Source organism: Eurosta solidaginis, chromosome 4 (genome assembly GCF_040869045.1).
Source record: "Eurosta solidaginis isolate ZX-2024a chromosome 4, ASM4086904v1, whole genome shotgun sequence".
In the NCBI taxonomy this organism is placed as follows: Eukaryota; Metazoa; Arthropoda; class Insecta; order Diptera; family Tephritidae; genus Eurosta; species Eurosta solidaginis.
The window spans coordinates 156,690,835-156,712,608 of NC_090322.1; the positions used below are offsets into that span (position 1 = coordinate 156,690,835).

Here is a 21,774-nt window from a genome sequence, read left to right on the forward strand (position 1 = left end):
TGAATACGAATACATATGTACATATTTATGTATGTATGGGTGCGCCTATACTTATTGTTAGGGCGGTCTGTGGAAAATATTAGAAAGTTAGAAATATGGTATTTCGGCATGGAAGAATATTTATTATACCGAATAAAACCAAAACGTTTGTGTATATGTATGTGTTTGTATAACAACCTTGCCGGGAAGTGAGACGTGGGGAGGAAAGTGTGCATGCTCGTGGCTGCCGTCAACCAATACAAATAATGTAATAATTTTCCACAGCTTATCTGCACCAAAACAGCGCAAATATTTAACGCCCTGCTACGTGCACGCTATTGTATACATATATATTAATGGATATACCCAGCAAGCATTTTGAAGTATAAAAGAGTCTAAAAGAACTTTTCTTTATGCTACAGTGAATTGTTTAAGGCTCAGAAATAAAAGTTTTGATACATCGCTTTAAGCATACTTTACGATCACATTGTATGCAAAAACTGTTTCTATTCTCACGCTGCTAAGTCAAAGCATGGCAAATCACCGAATAATATTCAAAATGCTGTGTGGGTTGTTTGTGTATCTTGGTGTGCCTTGTGATTTTGTTTGTTCCCTAATAAAGGTATAAATATAAAAGTTTAGAGGGTTTACGTGTGCTAGGGGTTGCGCAAAGACTAGACTGCATGGCAGCAGGGCTGCTGGCTGCTGGCTGCTGAATGTTGCTTTGTCATAAATCAAAATCAACCGACAGGCGCTGATAACCGACCGACCAACCAACCAACAGCGTATGAAATTTTACATACATACGCGTGTACAAAAAACAGTTGCATAAATGAGATACATATTTATATACATATATACGGGTACAGTGATGTGCAATCAAATGAAGCAAATACCTATTTACTCTTACGCCCCGATTCTAGTGTGGTAACAACATTCTTCACCACGGTAACGAAATCACCTTTTGGTATTCTACCTGCGAAAGTAGCCGGATAATTTTTTACCCACAAAAGTAGGTGGTTACATCGAAATAACCACACAACAGCTGTTGTTCAGAAAAGGGTAAAACTGAATAATAAAGAGATGTAAGCGCCAATAAATAAAGATAATAGTAAAAAAGTGTTGCCTCTTGCTATACATATTTGTTTACATTATGTACTTTCACAGAATAAATTACAATATACACATCGTCCCGTTTATTCGTTAACCTCGTATCTACAAGTGAGAAATTTTCGGTAAAGCGAACACGGTTGCCACACCATTTCATTTGGGACCAAAATTCATCGAAAACAGAACCAAATTTTTGTTTTATTTTATGAGTATAAAATACAAAACTTTAGGATGTTTCTATATAAAATTTGACTAAACATAGTGAAGACTTTCCTTTAATTCAAGCTGAACAAACAAATATATGGGCATGCAACCAAAAATTATACTATATTTTGACACAGCATTATGTTGTTGATTGCAATGAAATAAAATGTATGGTGCAGTTAGGTTTTAGTAAGAAACGGTTCAAAATTTGCGTTCTGGTGTTGCCGAACTATGTATGTGGAAAACTCAGTAAATCATAAATGAAACTAGGCAATTTTGTTAGTGCTATTTTTATAGATGTTTACCTTTTCTCTTAGCGTTTAAACTTAATATCTGAGCCTAGATTCAGTAAGGGTGAGTTTTGATCCCAGGACTCAGGGATTCTGCTAGCGCCTACGGGAATTATTTTATACAAAACATTTCTTCCGAAATCAAATCTCTTTTGCATTTGCTTCCTTCTGTCTTCGAGTTAAAATATTTCTTGTGCGAAAATACTTAGTTTTCAATTATTTTGCGTGGCTTAACATCACAATAGTCCCTGGAATTCCTTGAACTCATTGAGCTGGGTGAGAAAGATTTAAATATCAAAGTTCCAAATGAGAAGTAATGCATCGAATTTCTTTGTATAAGTTTTAAAAGTGTTAGGCTCACGATAGAGTGCTCGCTATAAGCTATGCTAGGCGAGAAGAAATTTTTATTTTCATATATTTTACATGGTGTTGTATAACCGATCGAAATATCTAGCTGTTATTAATATTATTATAAAACAAGAGTTTTTTTTTTTATTAGTCGGTTATTTCATCAACAATTAACGACAATGTGTTTGCCAACAATTTCCTTTTTAATGCCTGGCTTAGTTATATCCTAGGTGAAATGTTATTGTTCTGGTACATTTTACTGACTGAGCAATTTTTTATGGTGAGAGTTCCATTGAAGTAAATTCAAAATTATATGGGGGCTAACGAAAGTGTGGCCAATTTTTGGGCAATATTTTGAATTTTTACCTAAGTGAAAAAGAAAGAAAAGTACCAATCGTGGCTACTGCCTAAAAAGGACCAAAATTGAAGAAAAGGGACCAGCGGAACAAATGGGGTTGGAAGGGACCATTTTTGGTCCAAATGGACCAAAGTGGCAACCATGAAAGCGAAGAAAACTTCCATTCAAATTTATCCACAGACACTGATGAGTTTCTTGGTGATGACAGCGTTACCACTTGGGCCAGAATCGCGAATAAAAGAACTGGTAACGATATTCGGTTACATAATGTTCTGGGAACTATTTTACCGGTAACGCTCAGAATCGGGGCGTTAGAGATTTTTCGATTAAGAAGTCTCAAGCAATTTTTTTTAAATGCAGTGAAATTATCTTAAGCCAAGAACAAAAGCTTTTAGATAAAAAAGTAAAGTGAAAGGATTCAGATATGAGGAAATTTTTAAGGTTATCGTACATGGCTCGTAATACACAAAGTATCCATGTTCATGTCACTTTGACATTTCATCACTCAGTGGTGATAGAACGTAATTTTTGTCCACAGTATCAGTTAAAGAGGTAGTATTTTATGTATTTCATGGAGTTATCTGATTTCAGAATACAATAACCACACTAAAATAAAATCCACAAATTCCTGAAAACGTAGAGAAAATGGGATTGATTTTGCGCCATAGACAAGTAATTTTCTCCGAAATTAAGATAAACTTAGAAATTAAATTGTGTAACTTCGTGGCCGTCGATTTCTAATCGAGGTACGCAACTTTACAGTCGAATACTCTTATTCACTGAGCTACATATATATTATATATATATATTGAGAAATATTCAATGATGTATTCTTGATTACAAAAAATGAAGAAAAATTATTTGTCAAATTAATGAAAAATATATAGAAAAATAAGAAATTCTTATTCATTCATTGAAATTTTTCTTAATTTATAAAAATAATTTTTAGGAAATGTTTTTTCTGAGTGTAGTCAAAATTATTTACACATTAAATCAAGCAGCTACACATACTCATAACCAGCAGCTTGAAACAAAGAGATACATCATCAGCTAAGAGCAGAAGTTGTCGCTCACAAATACACGCATATACCTAAATAAGCAAGTATGAGATACAATTGTTCCAGAAGTCTAGACATTAAGAGAAACATGTGAAGGAGACAACAGAGATTATAAAAGCAGCGCAAGCTGAGAAATCATAATCAGTTTGATTTTAATACGCTTTTAGCGAATTATGCGAGTATTGTAATTGTACTACTCCCAAAGTAGTCTTAACAAAGACCATTTTGCCATACTGAATATTGGAGTTATTTATTCGATAGTTCAGTGATTCGAACTATGGCAGGAGGTGCAAAATAAACAGGAATTTCCAAAAATTCGTTACAATATTTAATTAGCCTCGAAGCGGTATTTTAAAATTTTCAATTACAAAAAAATTTTTTTTTTGAAAATCTTTAGGCCTGGTTTTTTAGTACAAGTTTAAGTTAAGTAGAGTTTAAGCCTGCTTTTCTGGCCCCTTTAACTATGACAAGCAGTAAAATTTTGTGTCAACGGCCAAAGTGGCACGGTCAGATTGAGGTTAACTTCAGCCACAAAATTTACCCTTAGTTTCAAAAATAGCGAAGTTAAGTTCTGCTCAAATTTAACTTAAAAATAGGCCTTAAACGGCATGAACAAAGTTTAGAAAGCACTGTCATACCACTTTGATATTAGATTTACATACATATATGAAGGTGAAATTTGAGTCAAAACAGAAAAGTTTAGAAATGAATACCACTGACGAAATCATGACTTTATTTTATTGCACTTCACTGTATGTGCGTTGTATATTAGTAGTTTTTAGATTGTACATTGTAAATATAGTTAACACCACCGTAGCGCCTACCATTTTCAATTTTTATTGAATTTGTTGTAGGTTTTGTTTTTGTTTTCACCAAATACTTCAACATCTCACTGATATCACTACAGTGAAACACCGAACAAGTCAGAAGAAACCCTTTCTTACAAGTAGAATTCCCTGAAAGGTATCAAACTAGTACGGAAACGACCAAAATGATAACAACAGAAAATCTCACTTTCTGCTCCAGCGCTGACACCCGGCGGCATTTAAAATATTTTACTCAGCGCGATTGAAATAAGACTCTTTTGCTGTATTTTAATGTAGTTTGAGACTGTTATAGTTCTTTATGACAATTGACATTTCGTAGGAGATAAAAACACCGATTGGCTATATAATTACAGTTGCCTGACTATTTGCTGGGAGCTCATTCCTACAGTGAATCACCAAACTATGTAGTCAGAAAAAAAAACCATTTACAATTATAGTTTACTGACTAAAATCAAGTTCCAGACTTGTTCCAAGTAAAATTCAAATTTTTGGCAACTACTGTCTAATACTTGAGTTAGAGTTCTCACTAAATCTTTATCTTTACTTTACCCAGTAGCAGCGCTCGAATCCGAAATTCCAGCATGTCCGGCGTCATTGGAACTGTTTTACTTACCACAGTTAAACTAGAATTCTTTTGGTCACATTAGAACTAGTTTAAGACTGGTATATTTCTGTTCGAAATCTGATAGTCGACGTTTTGTACTTACTTACGTTTCGTACACTGAACGAAATTAGCTGGAAAAATTAACCAAACTGCAGTTAAATTCAACTGAAATTTCTGTCAGTTTTTATTCACAAATCGTTGATTCACCATTTCAGCAGTCAAATCAACAAAAAAAAAATTGCATCAAACGTAAGCCGTAGATCTGTTTACGTAACAATTATTACTGTCACCCTACGAATAAAAAAGAACTCTGTTAAAATAATAGATTTTCCTCTACGTTATAATAACAGTGAAGGTTTTGATATGAAACAGATTTTTGTGGCACAATGATAATAAGAACAATGAGTTATACTGACAGTTGTTCGCTGTTGAAATGTCCAATGCAATTAGTTCACACAAAAATCAATTATATTGATTGAGAATCTGTAAATTTTACAGAATATTATTACTTTATACCAACTGTTGAAATGACTAAACAACTTTGTTCTCTTGAAAAAAGCTCGGTTAAGCTAACCATAATGCGATCAGTTGACTAGTTGGCTTGGCATTCATACTGGATGTAAGTGAGTTTACCTTAGCTTGACTGCAGGGTATTGACGTTGCTGTATATTCGAACTTTTGTGCGTGCATGTGTCTTAACTCTTTTGTTTGTACGTACGCCTGTAATGCTGCTACGCATTTACGGATCGAGCATTCGTATTGTCATCACCAGCCCACAATGCTAATGCTTGTATGCATTATGCACACACACACACAGCACTCTATAATGAATTCTCGTAAATTTGACATTTTCGTTGGAATCGTTGCAGCTGTTTACCGAATTAATTTTCTCACTACGGATTAAAAATTTTCGCTCATTGAATCGGACAGAGTTCTTCGTTACGAAATATCCAAACACTTTTGAATTTTATCAGTACGAGCGCATTAACACAGAGATATGGTGGAACCATATATATATATATATATGTATACTTTCCTGCTTCACAAAATCTGTTGTTGTTAAAGTAAATAATTTGTTTAGTGGTTATTCATTATTGTTAATTGATTTTCTGAGTGAATTTTGTCGTAACTAAATTTTTTTTTTTACAATTATCAATGACTTATTGGTGAGAAACCATCATGCTGAAAACGGTTCTGAAAATCTTTAGAAAATTTAGATTTTGTGTTTAGTAAGCGCGTAAAACACACTTCCTTTCAACTTCTTTGAGGCTATGGAACATCCAGGATTTTACTTATTTTAACATTCCTCTACTCTACTTGGTTGGTTACACATTCTTTACATTTTGCTTACATATATGTATTTATATATATACATCTTAAATAACTGCGTAAGTTTTTCTTACTTGGCGCCAACAACAAAGCATTCAAAATTCCACTAACTTTTCAATTCATTTGTCCCTACCTATCACTTACGGTGCGGTTTTCTAAGCATCAACACAAGAACAGAGCATAATTTGGTAACTTTCATATTAATTTAACTATCTTTTGGTTTGAACAATAAGGGAGCAGAAACCCTTTAAAATCTTCCTTCAACTTATACAATTTTTGTTGTTTTGAAATTATTTGCTTAGATCGAATAAAGAGCTTAATTTTAGTCTAACAAAATGCAATTTTTAGTTAATTTAAATTTTCCTAAGTTTTTGGAATTTTCTTCTGAAGGCATACGCTTTTCTTCTCATATAGATCTGAAAAGACCGTATATAGAGACATTCTAAGCGGAATTAATTGTAAACATTCAGCGAGTGTTTTAAATTAAAAAATTTTTTGGGCTTATGGCCTTATCATTTTTTTAATATGAAGTGTTTTAAAAATTTTTCAAAACGAAACCTTTCCGCAATTTAAAAGTATTGGCACAAAAGTGTAGATGTATACTTATCAACACTTTTCTAAAAGGAAAACACTGCAACCGAAACAATATTGAATATATCACAGTTGGGCACAGTGCACTATACTTTCAATGCCACTACCACTAAAATTTTAGTGGTGCCCAAGTTTGCTTGGAAGATGCGGTTGCCGAGCTGGAATAATATACTAAATTTTTCGTGCTAGGTGGAACTAAAAATTTAGCGCACTATCCAAAAATTTAGTTGTTATAAAGTTGTGTGGTAGTAGCATTGAAAATTTAGTGCACTGTGCCTAACTATGGCATAAATGTTACGAAAGGATGGTGGCTCTAGTATAAATATAATTCCTGCATTGAAATATTAAACTTTTAAGAAAATATAATATTGTTACGAATATTAGCAAAACTAAGGAGTGCTGCCAGCTCTAAGCCGATGCTAAGCAGGGACGTGAATGCACATCAATAATTCAATCATCATGTATCTACATAAACGAAACAATAACTGCGTCTACATATATGTACCATATACGTATACGAGCAGCGGAGAGTCAATGCACAAATACATGCATATATCTGAGATATTCCTATAAGTATGCAATGAGAAAAACTATAAAATTGTGCAATTGTATTTACAGCTGAGATGTTTGAGAGCTAATGGACTAGTAGATTCTGGAAGCGCCTAGAAGATGCGAATGTTAAAATCAAAGAGTATAAAAGGCGACAGATGTAGAGGCGCTGGAGTTCAGTTTCATTTGAGTTGTCAAGCAGTTTCGATTAAGGCGCTATCTAGCGAGCAATATCAGTATTATTTTGAATAGTAGAGTTTCATTGAGCTATCAATCAGTGTGGTTATTAACCAAGCTATTCGTTGCACAGTTTGAGTGTTATTGTGAAGTACTTTAATAAAGGTTATTTTGCATTATTACACATTGGAGTTATTTATTCAACAGTTTAGTGATTCGAAATTAGTAGCAGAAGGGCAAATAAGAGGATTTGCAAGTAAATTCGTTACAATATTTTACAACTTATATCAAACAAGTTCGTGAAAGACCAAACTTGTGCCAACGTTAGTTGAAAGTTTTGGTTAGTATTGGATTTGGAGCTCGGTTTGTCTTAATTTTGTCTATTTCTGTCGCACGTACATACGATGGACATCGCGCATGCAATTTCCTAGATTGAGTTTGATTCACTTGCGTCAGAAGTTTGAAAGTTGGCATCTTATAGGAACTCCAGTTACTTACATGAAAACAAGTAAAGATGTCTAAGTTCGGGTGTAACCTAACATTATATACTCAGCGTGAGCTTCAATTGCACATTTCATTTCAGATAAATTACTTTTCTACATAACACGTGGCACCGCCCGTTTAAAAAATAAATGTCTCCCCATTTTCTCTTACAATAAAACTTGATAAGTGAAATATCATTGATTCAAAACTATTTTTTGCTAAGCTATAGCTTATTATTATAGTCTACGACCCCTTTAAATTTGTTTTATATCTAAGTTGCCGTGGTCTTTAACCGATCCCGTCCATTTTTACTAGAAATATTTTCTACTATAGGAAAAATTTTTGTACCCAATTTTTTTACGATCCGTTAATTTTTCTTCGAGTTATGGCTCGAGAAGCATAGAAAATTGCTTAGTCATAAAAGGGGCGGTGCCACGCCCATTTTTTCAAATTTTAAGTTTTTCCTATTTATTGTTATAAATCCACTTGGGAAATGAAGTACCATTGATATAAAACTCTTTTTTGCAAAGATATAGCTTATTTTATTCGTCCACGACCCTTTTAAAAATCTTTTATATAAAAGTGGGCGTGGTCCTTAACCGATTTCGTTAATTTTTCTTCAAAGAATTTCCTATAGTAAAGGCAATCTCTCTGCCGAATTTTGTTACGATACGTGTAACGATTTTTGATTTATGATTAATATTATTTGTAAAACTGATTTTGTCACAAGTGGGCGGTGCCACGCCCATTTTAAACAATTTTTTCAAATTTGAATCGAAAGTCTCAATATCAGTCCACACGGTAAATTTCAACATTCCGGTGTATTATTTACTAAATAATCTGGTTTTTTGTGTGTTTCCAAAACTAATCGAGATAGATATAGACTTCTATATATCAAACTGATCTGGGCGAAAAAGGAAATTCATTTAGCCATGTCCGTCCGTCCCTCCGATAACTTGAGTAAATTTTGAGGTATCTTGATAAAATTTCGTATGTAGGTTCCTGGGCACCCATCTCAAATCGCTATTTAAAATGAACAAAATCGGATAATAACCACGCCCACTTTTTCGATATCGAAAAGTTCGAAAAACTGAAAAAGTGCGATAATTCATAACCAAAGACGGCTAAAGAGATGAGACTTGGTAGGTGGATTGACCTTATGACGCAGAATAGAAAATTAGTAAAATTTTGGACAATAGGCGTGGCACCGCCCAATTTTAAAAGAAGGTAATTTCAAAGTTTTGCAAGCTGTAATTTGGCAGTCGTTGAAGATATCATGATGAAATTTGGCAGGAACGTTACTCCTATTACTATATGTTTGCTAGGTAAAAACTAACAAAATCGTATTACGAACACGCCCACTTTTAAAAAAAAAAATTTTTTAAAGTCAAATTTTAACAAAAAATTTAATATCTTTATATCAGGATATAAGTAAATTATGTCAACATTCAACTCCAGTAATGATATGGTGCAACAAAATACAAAACTAAACGAAAATTTCAAAATGGGCGTGGCTCCCCCTTTTCACTTAATTCGTCTAGAATACTTTTAATGCCATAAATCGAACAAAAATTTACCAATCCTTTTGAAATTTGGTAGGGGCATAGATTTAAGACGTTAACTGTTCTGTCAAAATGGGCGAAATCGGTTGAAGCCACGCCCAGTTTTTATATACAGTCGTCCGTCTCTCCTTCCGCTCGGCCGTTAACACGATAAATTGAGCAAAAATCGATATATCTTTACTAAACTTAGTTCACGTACTTATCTGAACTCACTTTATACTGGTATAAAAATTGGCCGAAATTCGACTATGACCACGCCCACTTTTTCGATATCGAAAATTACGAAAAATGAAAAAAATGTCATAATTCTATACCAAATATGAAAAAATAGATGAAACATGGTAATTGGATTGGTTTATTGACGCAAAATATAACTTTAGAAAAAATTTTGTAAAATGGGTGTGACACCTACCATATTAAGTAGAAGAAAATGATGAAAGTTCTGCAGGGCGAAATCAAACGCCGTTGGAATCTTGGCAGGAATAATGTTCGTGGTATTACATATATAAATGAATTAGCGGTACCCGACAGATGATGTTCTGGGACACCCTGGTCCACATTTTGGTCGATATCTCGAAAACGCCTTCACATATACATCTTTCAGATCATGAAACGATTAAATTCAAAATCAAATTACATAAGTTATTTCAGATGAGAACGAAGAGAACAATAATTTCCTGGGAAAATTATACAAGCGACAGCCTTGTTAATGAATTACGCCAGCTTAACTACACTGACTTTGAAAATCTGAGCATCGAAAATAAGGCAACATTCCTATATAATACGCTATCAAGCGCAGTGACCACCCTGACATACTCTAAAGAAGTCAGTGTCAAACTTATGAACAAGTGGTATGATTTTGAGCTGGCTAACTTAAATAAACGTAAGCTAAATCTTTACAAGATCAGCCTATCCACTGGAGAATGGAGTGAATATTATAGTGCGAAACGCCAATATAAACGGCTAATTAAGATAAAAAAAGCCAAGTACATGGAAAACAAAATCAACCATAGTGCTGGTGATAGTAAGGTCATGTGGAAAAACTTGAAAAATTCCATAAGCATGGCTAAAGAAAATAATGGTATTAAAAAAATTAAAATAAACGACCAACTCTACACAGAGGAAAATGAAATAGCGCAGTCTTTGAATGACTATTTCATTGATAGTATATTGGAGATTAGCATGAATATTCCTACTTCTTTTAGTAATGAAGGTACTATAGATGAGCAAAATGGCCCTAATGTTTTTAAGTTTCAGAAAGTATCCACTTCAGAGATAGTTGATATAGTAAGTAAGTTTAAAAATAAAATTGGAGGGAAGAAACTTGTGTCGGAAGGAGTCGTTAAATACTCCATAACGTATACAGGTTTCTTCTATTCTCAACTTGTTAATGAGAGCTTAGATAAAGGTCTCGTTCCTAGTTTATGGAAATCTTCTATAGTTGTGCCATTAGAAAAAGTTAAAAATACCATCAAAGCTGAGGAGATAAGACCTATTAACACGTTACAATGTGATGAAAAAATTTTGGAAACAGTGGTAAAAAATCAGCTGGTAAAATATTTAGAAGATAATGTAATTATTATACCTCAACAATCTGGTTTTCGAAAGAAACATTCATGTGAAAGTGCTTTGAATTTGGTTGTAGCTAACTGGAAAGAAGACTTAAGCAGGAAAAAACACATATTAGCTGTGTTTTTGGATTTAAAGCGTGCATTCGAGACGATCGACCAAAACTTAATGCTGAAAAAGCTTTCTTGCATTGGCGTCTCTGGTATAGAACTAAAATGGTTTCAAGACTTCCTAATTAACAGATACCAAAGAACAGTGATTGGAACGTCCGTATCGGATAAAAGGGAGGTACCTGTTGGTCTACCTCAAGGGTCTGTGCTGGCACCCATACTGTTCAATATATATATTAATGATATAACTAGCTCCATTAAGCACTGTGAAATAAAATTGTTTGCTGATGATACATTGCTGATGATAAGTGGGAACAATATTACTGAAATATATGCTAAGCTGCAAGAAGATCTTAACAGCGTATATGGTTGATTATGCGTAAACAGACTAAAAGTGAATGTCAATAAAACGAAATTTATGGTTATATCTAGACGCAATTTTCAAAACAGTGAGCTACAAAACTTAAATATAAATAACGAACTAATTGAAAAAGTCAGCACCTTAAAATACTTGGGAATAAAAATAGATGATAAGCTGAATTTCAACGAGCACGTGGATTATACGGTAGGAAAAATAGCGAAAAAGTTATATTTTACACAACGAACCTGCAAATATTTAAATAGAAGGTATAAAATCATCGTCTACAGATCTATAATCGAACCTCATTTTATTTATTGCCCAACTATATTTTTCATCTTGCGAGATAGTCAGATATACAAGCTACAAAAGCAACAGAACCGCGCTATGAGATTCATTCTCAAAAAACGGTATGACACACCTATCAGAGACATGCTATGCTCTCTTAATTGGCTTAGCATTAGACAGCAACTTTTTTATTATACCATAAAATTTATTAAAAACATAATAGAAGGAACTTTGCCTGCGTATTTGAGGACGAATATAAAATATGTAAAAGATATACACTCTGTAAATACTCGTAATAAAAATGATTTTAATCTGCCGGCTTATAAAACTGAAGCAGACAAATGTAATCTGTATTATAAAGGTCTTAAATCCTATAATGAACTACCGAATGATATTAAATCATGTCATTCCAATAAATTTAAACAAAAATTGTACAATTATTGTAGAACACTACCAATTTAGTGCTGGACAGGCGGACTTCCATAGCATCGATAGAAGTGCAGCGAAACTATACTCTATATTGCTATGTAGCGCCAAGACTTCCAAGCTCTTGTGCGCATACAAAAAAGGTTGCCGAAGCACATACTGAAACGCATCACTCGATTAACTCAGTGCATCGCCGTGCAGATGTTGCCTTCGCGCTTTACTAACATGCGTAAAATGCCTACATACTACACAAGCACAACGCTTTGTTCGCATGATCTGGAAGTCTCCCATCCATAGTACTCCAAGGTAGGACATAGATGTAACTATTCTAGATTGCATAGTCCAGAAGACAATTATAAACATGTAAAATAGATTTAAGTTAGGCTTAGGAAAGCCGTAATAAATAAATACATTATAAGGGCCACTCCCTTTTAAAATACTCATTAACTATGGCCCACTCCCTTTTAAAATACTCTTTAATACCTTCCATTTGAAACCAATGTCATACAAACACATTCCAGGGTTACCCTAGGTTAATTTTGCTAATTGGTGATTTTTCCTTATTTTGTCTCCAAAGCTCTCAGCTGAGTATGTAATGTTCGATTACACCCGAACTTAGCCTTGCTTACTTGTTTTTAATCTTATTTTATTTAAGTGATTTCAGAAGTTTATGTACTTGACGTTGGAAACGTTGCTATTGCAAAGATAAGCTATGGGTCGTAAGCAACTTCTTTCATTTTAAATTTTTTCTTTGTACTTTTTGTTTTGTTTTGACTGTTGATGATTTCCTATTAAATATTGAAAAAATAAAATACGGTTTTTGATATTGCGTTTTCGCAATGACGTAGAAATTGCATAGCTGTGTATTTTGGTAGTGTACTCTAAAAGATATGCTACGAAAATTTTCTATGCAATGATGCTAAACCATTTGCATAAAACCTTGAACTCCCTTATTATGTTATGTAATTTTAAATTTATTTTGTATGGTTAAATAACCAGAAAATGCCAACATTAATTTTAGCACTTTCCCACAATAATTATAAAAAGATGCAGCACCAAGATTGACTCCCATTTATGTGTATGTATGTACGTTTATTTAGCTATGTACACTTGAGCACATTAACTGTCACAACGTCAAAGTGTCGAGTGTTGGATATGTTTATTTATTTAGCGCGAGTGCCATTGTTGTTAGTGTTAACGCAACTACAACAAAAGCGTGGCCATCACGTCAAGTATCAAAAGGCAGACAGTAAAAAGTAAAAACTTTCCAAATAACCAAAGAAAATTGCATTAATGAATAAATTATCGTGGCACTCTACGGACAAAAATATCAAAAATGTTTTTATTGCCGATGGCAGCAACAGCAGCAAGTGCAAAAAGTCACGCGCGTGTGCATGCCACAATATAAATAAACAAACAAAACCATAGAGCAAGTTGTACGCCTCTCACTGATGAAGTTATTCAATCAGCTCACGGCTAAAGGATATAAACGTGTCCTAGCAGTTCTTTTTAAAGGATAAAAAAACATACATACACACATTCCCATGCACATTCATGTAGGTTTGTGTGTGCGTGCATAAGAAAATTGACTCGATTATATTGTTGAGTGCGCCCACCATTCTAACTTAACATAACATACACCCACTCACTCACTGATCGCACCCTCAACGTTTATTCAACAACATCCCATTAACTTCTGTAACAGTCAGCAGGCGGCACATTCACTTATCCCTCATTGTTATGCCAAAGGGGAGCTAACCCAATAACAAAAAATATCTACTGATTTCCACATAGTATTCGCATACGAGTTCGTTCCTCTTAGCGACTTGTTTCACACAAACACTCAAATTAAATGAGCGCTTATGAAGAGCGGTTGCGAGAAATCTTTTTCGCCTGCCCAGCTGCATATTTCTCGCTTCACATATACGTTTACCAGTGATTTCAATAAAGCACTCATACATAAACGCAATTTGGCCACCCAACGAACATTTGAATGAGGTTTATAAGGAAAACTCACGTAGCTACAATTATCAGTTCAGAAATAGCGCTTAGCGAATTTGTTAAAAATAAATATATGTTTGTGATTGTAATAGTTACTTTTCTGTCAGATTTATTGGATAACAGAAATGCGAATCACCTGCAAGATATCGGCCTGACCGGCTGATTTCGATACTAAGAAGTGTAGGGGGTCTAACCCATACATCTAGAAACTTATGACTTATTCTCTGAGTGTATAGACACATGTATGTGAGAGCTTCATTGACCTGCCTGTTCAAGTTAGCACTACTTTTGAAGAATATCCAAAATATCTCCGACCAAATCTGGTTTATTTGGGTTTTAAACCTAAGTAAAATTCCAGATTTCGAGAAAAACTTATAAAAAATAAAATCTTACACACTTTGTGTTAAAAAATTATTATAGAAAACTCTGAAAAAATTTCAAAAATTAATGACGAATTTTAAGAGACTTCAAAATTTTACTTTGTCATACAAAACGAATTGGACTACAAAACCGCATATATAAAATGCTATCTACAATTAATCTTGGATTGAATAAAACCAATAAAATAACAGTAACAGGAATAGAAAAAAACTGAATTAAGCAGCATACAAACAGATGTAGTCGTAGCTCAGTATTAGGCCTGCAATATTGGAAATCTGACGACTCGAGTTCGAGTCCCAGCGTTGAGAGGGTATAAAATATAATTGAAAATGCAAAGATACCTAAAGAGAAAGAACTACATACAAATTCGTTAAAACTTTTTCTACCATAAGAAAAAATTTCAATAATTTGAAATGAAAAAAAAAATATTCTGTGAAAAATTCGAAATTTTCCAGAAGGTCTTTAATGCTTTTAGAATGGTACACAATTCATTAACTTTTATTTTTAAATTACCGAAAATTACTACACCTTCCAGTTTTAATTGAGAGCGTTGCAATTGAAGTCCAGAATTTTTATTTCAAGCTTCAGTTGAAGTTTAGAAGCTAAGTAACTTTTCCTGGAAATTGAAAATTCTAAGCTTCAATTGCAATTTTTTGAGCTATAAAGGAGAATTCAGAAGTTCAATAACAATTTCTTAAAACTTTATTGAAAACCCTGAACCTCAGTTGAAAATTCTGAGCTTCAGTTGTAGTTTTCAGAGCTTAAGTTGCGACTATCTTTTCTAAAACTAAACAAGGTGTAGTAAAATTTTGCAAACAGTTTTTAACTGCCGTTTTCTTGACTCGCATTTCTATATGTATTTAAAATTAAGATACAGTCGATGCCGCTATAAAAGCTGCTAGCTCCACTTTTCACTCAAAACGACCTTTTTTAAAATGGATAGAAAAGCGTACGATTTCTGCCCTTATCGCTAAAAATGATTAGAAAGTAAACCTGCTAACTCCAACAATTCATCTTGTTTTGTTAATTTTCTGACAAGTTGGAAGATTGCTCTATATTCTAAGAATTTTCCGTCATCCCTCGTCAAATTTTGTTTGAAGTCAAACCGATTTCGACATTGTGCTATTCTCAGTGTAAAATTGCGTTACCGGTTTCAGCGGTATGCCATTTTCAGTGTCATTTTTCGTTCTAGAACAAAACCGGGTTCTCTTAAAACTAAATTTGATAAGGGATGACAGAAAATCGTTCCAGTATACATTACCTTGAACCAATTCTGAAAAGCTGCAAACCATAAAAAATTTAATTGGTAAATTTAATAGCCTTGTTTAATATAGGCCAGAGCTGGCCTAAAGCTCAATCAAAATTATCAAATTATAAAAAATTTAACATATTTCAAAATTTAGAATGTTGTCTTCTTCAGCTGAGTTTTTTTGTTCTTCTGTCAAATTCTGTTGGATGGAGCTTGCAGCGTTTACTACTTCGTCGACGATATAAGTTACTTCAGCTTAACGTAGTTTCTTTTTATACAAATTTGGTAACGGTAACTATTTTTTAAGAGCTGTTCCTCCTCTTCCAGGACCTATGTTATAAAATAACCTCGTCCTCTTGGCAAACACAAGGAGCTTCCTAGGACTTAAGCCTATTGTTGCTTCTAGATCTAACAGCTGTATCATGTATATGTAATAGCTGAAGTCTTAGCCTGGCGAGTCCAGGGCACGAGCACAGAACGTGCTCGATCTTTTCCTCCTGCAACCCGCACTTCCTACATCTGCTATCACTGACCAAGCCTAATTTAAAGGCATGTGACGCCGGAATGCAGTGACCAGTCAGAATACCCGCCATGAGTCTACAGTCCTCTCTTTTCAATTATAGAAGCAACTTTGTTAGTCTAAGGTTGTAAGACCTACACATAATCTTCGTCACTTTACAGCCCCGCGCTTGAACCCACGCCTTTCCCGCTTGGTCGATCATATACACCTCTTGCCTTCGCTTAATCTCGCGTAATATAATTGGGACGTCTACGGAGGAAGCTTCAAGGGATGCGCCCTTTTTAGCTAGTTGATCTGCTTTTTCATTCCCATCTCTTCCCATATGCCCTGGGACCCAATATAGATGCATGCTTCTCCCTGTCCCTGACCTCTATTGTGGCCTTAAGATCTCCCTCTAAGTGCAGACAGTGAATCAGGTACTCTGTTCGTCTTGTGATTGCAGATTCTATACTACTATGGTCGTATACTCGGCGCTCAAGCTGCCCCGAGGCACCTAGCCAGGTTGCAGTTGTTAACGCTATGTTCTTTGCCACCAGGTCTACAGGTGGAATGTGCAGAATGGCATACAGTGCAGCCGTCGGGGTTATTTTCAGGGCTCCCGTAATGCTAAGCATTGATATTCTGCATACCCCCTCAAATTTTTTTAGGTAGGTTGTTTTTTGTGTGGCTTTCCACCAAACAACAACTCCATAGTATAGTATAGGGCTTACAATCGCTATAAAAACCCCATGAAAAAGAGATGGCGATAAGCGCCACGTACACCCCAGCATTCTTTTACATGCATAAAGTGCCGTTGAGGCCTTCTTCACCCTATCCTCCACGTTGAGCTTCCATAACAGCTTACTGTCTAGGATGATTCTTAGATATTTTGTGCAAGGTTTCCCTCCTCCTAACTTAGGCCTGATCCAATTTGAGACCTTGTACCTCTTTGTAAACAAGAACCCGTCTTCTCCGCGTTGGCTTTCAACCCGACATTAGATGCCCAGGTATGGATATCCCGAAGCGCCCTATCCATCAAAGAGCTAATCGTTGGACGGCACTTTCCACTTATGACAATCGCAACGTCATCTGCGTAAGCCGTAAGTTTTACGGGTCCCTCAGTCTTACTTCTGAATGTTTTATTTGAAAGTCGTCTGGCATTTTTGTATCATTTTGTGTCGAAGCTTAGTGGGTAGAGCACTCGATTGTGACGTCCGTTCCCAACCTTCCGTGGGAAATCGATTTAAGCCTTTTAGTTTAAAGGATAATTTTCACAGAACCAGAAAGATTTCTTAAGTTTTAAATAATGCGTTTCAATGAGGATACAGTTTTATAGCAGAAAATGATTCACATTTTTCTGCATTTAAACAGTTTTTTTGTCTTAGTTTTGTGAGTTTTTATTATATGTAAAGAAAATTTCGCAATATTTTTCCGGTTTACAAATCCCTTAAACTAACGATTGTCTAATTTCGCCGATGATCTAAACGACTTGTAATTTTGTAAGCTGGGTTGTTGCTTGTGATTGTTACTCGTTTCGATTAACGTTGGTAAACAACCGAATTTGTTGCAACCCACACCATCTACATATACTTAAAAGCAAGAAAAGGAAATAAGTTCACCACTTTATCACCACTCCAAGTAATGGAAAACCTCTCATTATAACCCGGTCTTGTGAAGTTAACACTTGCTGACTGCCCACCCACCCATCAACGCTGTGCCACTTGTCATTTGATATAAGGCAACAACAACAACAGCAAGCAGCAGCCGCTGGCACATTTCTCGCGCCGCTTTTCAGTGAGCGTTCTCTCATATGGCTACACATATATAGCTGCTGGTCGTGTGCGCTCAAGCATTTCATTGAAATCGGTAAAATGATTAAGGGCGTTTTATTTGACATAGTGTCTGTCTGCCGGCCTTTCTGTCTGTATGTCTGTATGTCTATATATCTACTTAATCACCGTCTTCAACCATTTATCTATAGAACCGTTTTTCTTGCCACAAATTTGCTGGCTGAAGTGTATGTGCGTGCTTTGCTGGGGAGTGAGGGAAACGCATTAAACAAGGCGTATCAAATTTCATTACCCTCTTAACACCGCACCACATTTTCAATGCTGCAATGTTGCCGCCACAAAAATTGTACAACAAAAAAGCAAAGTAAAAGTTATTCAAGCACTCTATAAAAAGTTAGCAAATTGGTTATAGTGCTCCCCCTCAGCAAAGACACCCACTCGAATAGCTTTGACAGAAAAAAGATTGTAAAATGTGAATCGTATTTCCGTTTCCTTTGATTTGGCATTCCATTGTCAAGTGTAATGCGTTGATTTTAATGAAGGGCTCAATGTTATTCCATTCACAATGATCTAGTACGTTGGGACACCACCCTTATGTAAGTAGAGTCTTTGTGCATATTTGGCATGTTAAAATTTTATTATACACGTATCTTTTTTCATCGCAGCACATATTGTCCTTTGAAATCACTTAATCAACAATAAAATTGAATTTTTCAATAATTTTACAATTTGCGTGTTTTAAGACTTTGAAGTGAGCTCCTGCAGCGTGTGGTTTGAAAAATTTACTTTTGTCAGCAAATTCTGAAAATTCAAATCGCTAAATTGTCATTTTGCGGCTTTTAGTTGTTTTATCTGCGTAATCAAACGTCAAACTTTGGAGGAGAGAAATTTTTTCTAACAACTTCTTTTTTTTTATTTTAAAGCAAATTTAAATAGAATGCCTTGAAATGTTGATTTAGATACCTATAAGGGAAAGAAGAGTCTTAGCAATGAATTTAAGATAAATTTTAAAAAGAGAGAACTGTTGACTTATGGCCCGGGGTGGGCGTGAGCTTAGCACCTGCTAAGCGACCATATATGTATACGATAAGTGAGAGCACAACGGCCACTTCGTCAAAATCACCGACAGCTCTTTTAGTTTGATTTCGATGGTCCAACAGTAAGGAAGTGTCGCGGATATTCTGACTGGACACTGCCTTCTGGCGTCACATGCCTTTAAATTCGGCTTGGTCAGTGATAGCAGATGTAGTAAGTGCAGGCTGGAGGAGGAATCGATCACGTTCTGTGCTCGTGCCCTGCGCTTGCCAGGCTAGGAGTGATACAGCTGTCAGATCTAGAAGCAGCAAGTGGCTTAAGTCCTAGGAAGCTTCTAGTATTTGCCATGAGGACCGAGTTATTTTATAACATAAGTCCTGGTTTTTGATAGGGTTTTTCAGTTTGGTCGTTAAAACAAACTTCTCCTAACACGACGAACTTATTCAGTCTATGTGAGGTCCTCATGGGCCGGCCAGTTCAACCTAACTTAACTTACATCTGTCTCGAAAATTCTTGAGATCTCAATTTTAAGAGTATTTCAAGTTAAGCAGAGCTGCCACCCATTTAATTTTAAATGATATTAATTAATATTTTTAAAGCTTTTTTTGTTAATTGGTGGCCGCCGTGTTGTGGTGGTAACGTGCTCCGCCTACCACACCGAAGATAGTGGGTTCAACTCCCGGTTGAAAAAAACATCGAAAATTTAGAAAAAGGTTTTCCCTCAGCAGTGATTTGGCAAACTACTCCGTGTGTATTTCTGTCATGAAAAGCTTCTCAGTGAAAATGCATATGCCTCATAGAGGCCATTCGGAGCTAGCATAAAACAATCGCCAATTTGTAGGAAAAATTAATAGGAACACGATGCAAATTGGAAGAGAAACTCGGCCTAAAATCTCTGCGGAAGTTATCGCGCCTTGCATTTATTTATTTATTTTATGTCGATTAAATTTATTTATTATACTCAGCTGAGCTGAGCTCACAGAGTATATTAATTTTGTTCGCATAACAGTACCCGGTAATGGCATAAACTAATCGAGATAGATATAGACTTCTATATATTAAAATGATCTGGGCGAAAAAAGAAATTCATTTAGCCATGTCCGTCCGTCTGTCCGATAACACGATAACTTGAGTAAACTTTGAGGTATCTTAATGAAATGTAAGTTCCTGGGCACGCATGTCAGATAGCTATTTAAAATGAACGAAATCGGACTAAAATCACGCCAACTTTTTCGATATCGAATATTTCGAAAAACCGAAAAAGTGCGATAATTTATTACCAAAGACGGATAAAGCGATAAAACTTGGTTGGTGGGTTGACCTTACGATCCAAAGTATAAAATTAGTAAAATTTTGGACAATGGGCGTGGCACCGCCCTCTTTTAAAAGAAGGTACTTAGCTTTCCTTACTTGTTTTTTATTATTAGCACATTTTGCTTAGTTTCTAAAAACAGCTGATCTCAAAAATATAAAATACCAAAAACAAATAAAAACATTTAGAAGTACGTATCTGTTAAGCAATTCAAAAGGTCCCTTACCATACACAACTTCATTTAGAAGATGTCGGCCCCTGGCCCACTTCCCAAATTGTGAATCTAAAGCATCCTAGAATCCCCCCTGAACACACACACAAAAATTTATCAAAATCGGTCTATTTGCTTAGGCTGAGTTCAATGACAAACACACGTATAGAAGAAAAATATATATAAATTAGATATATAAAATGTAACATGTGAAAATTCAAACTGGCAGTTTTTAAACTTGAGAAAATCTACATAGTTGCTATCGGACTAGTACTTTTTGGTACTTTAGCTCTAGTTCTGCACCAGAAACTTTTATCACTAGTTGCTAACTTCCCTAGAGAGTAACTCAAATTAAAGAATAACGTCTAAATCAATTGAATTAACTATTGGTTCGTGCACGTCCTCTTACAAAAAAAAAAATGCCAAAGTCCACTACTAAATTTGAAGCATTTTCTATATACATATGTACTTCTATAAACAGCCGTAAGTTTGTTTTATTGTCGCTTAATTATTCATGTCCTTTCTAAGCTCTGTTGTCGTTTGAAAACAAAACTAGTCCAGATCTGCCCAAGCAGACAACAAAAAGCTCTCAACTGCGGATACAATCTGTGCTCTCCTCTTTTTGGAACAAAGAAGCTGCGAGAGGTACTTGGACAACCTATCAGTTTTCTCTTCTTAAATTTTTTTTTGAATAAATAGTATAGAAATTTTAAAATTTTACAATATACAATTTTTTAAATATGTACATATTGTGACGAATATTAGCAACACTAAGGGAAACTATCATCTCTAAGCCGATGCTAAGCAGTGACTTGTATGCACACCAATAAATCAATCATTATGTCTACATATATGTACGTACACGCAGCGGAGAAGAGACGCACAAACACATGCAGATATCTTATCTGAGATGCTCTCAAAAGTATGCAATTATAATTGTGCTCACATACATACACGCGCATATGAGAAGCTATAAATGTAGTAATATTATAGTTGATAACCAACTAGTAATTTCTAGAAATGGAAGCGCCTAGAAAATGCGAACGAGAAATCACAGATTATAAAAGGCAGCAACA

At 35.0% G+C, this 21,774-nt stretch overlaps 1 protein-coding gene across 1 annotated transcript in view; it reads left to right on the forward strand.

The window, feature by feature from the left end:
• The window catches only part of oc (ocelliless), a 410,517-nt gene that overhangs the window by 381,574 nt on the left and 7,169 nt on the right, over window positions 1–21,774 (forward strand). The window lies entirely within an intron of this gene.